The sequence below is a fragment of the Apaloderma vittatum genome, unplaced genomic scaffold (genome assembly GCF_000703405.1).
Source record: "Apaloderma vittatum isolate BGI_N311 unplaced genomic scaffold, ASM70340v1 scaffold15726, whole genome shotgun sequence".
NCBI lineage: Eukaryota > Metazoa > Chordata > Aves > Trogoniformes > Trogonidae > Apaloderma > Apaloderma vittatum.
In genome coordinates, this window is record NW_009722413.1 from 34,729 (window position 1) to 35,138 (window position 410).

Consider the following 410-nt stretch of genomic DNA (forward strand, 5'->3'; position numbering starts at 1 on the left):
ATGCAAGCCCACACGAGCAAACGCGACTCGAGTCAGAAATCACTTGGCCTGTGGGTGGTAAAGGAGACTGAGCTTAGATAGATCCTTTTCCCACTTTATGTTTCTAGCATTGCCAAATAAGTTTTTAAATGAAATGATGGGATTCCTTCTGCTTGTCACGCAGTTTCACTTTCAGAGAATATATTAATCACAACAAAGGTTGTGCTTTCTGTTTGTTCAGTTGGTTGGTTTTTTTCATGATAAGCCAGACTTTTGTCTATCTCTATGGAAAAGAAAAATACTTGTTTGTTTGTATAAACTCTAGTTCAAGCCAGAGAACCCTGGAGAGGCCTTCCAAGCAGGGTGCTGCCTACAGGATTTCCAACTTCACAAGGGTGAGAGAAAGATAAGGCAGTTGGTTTCAATACCCA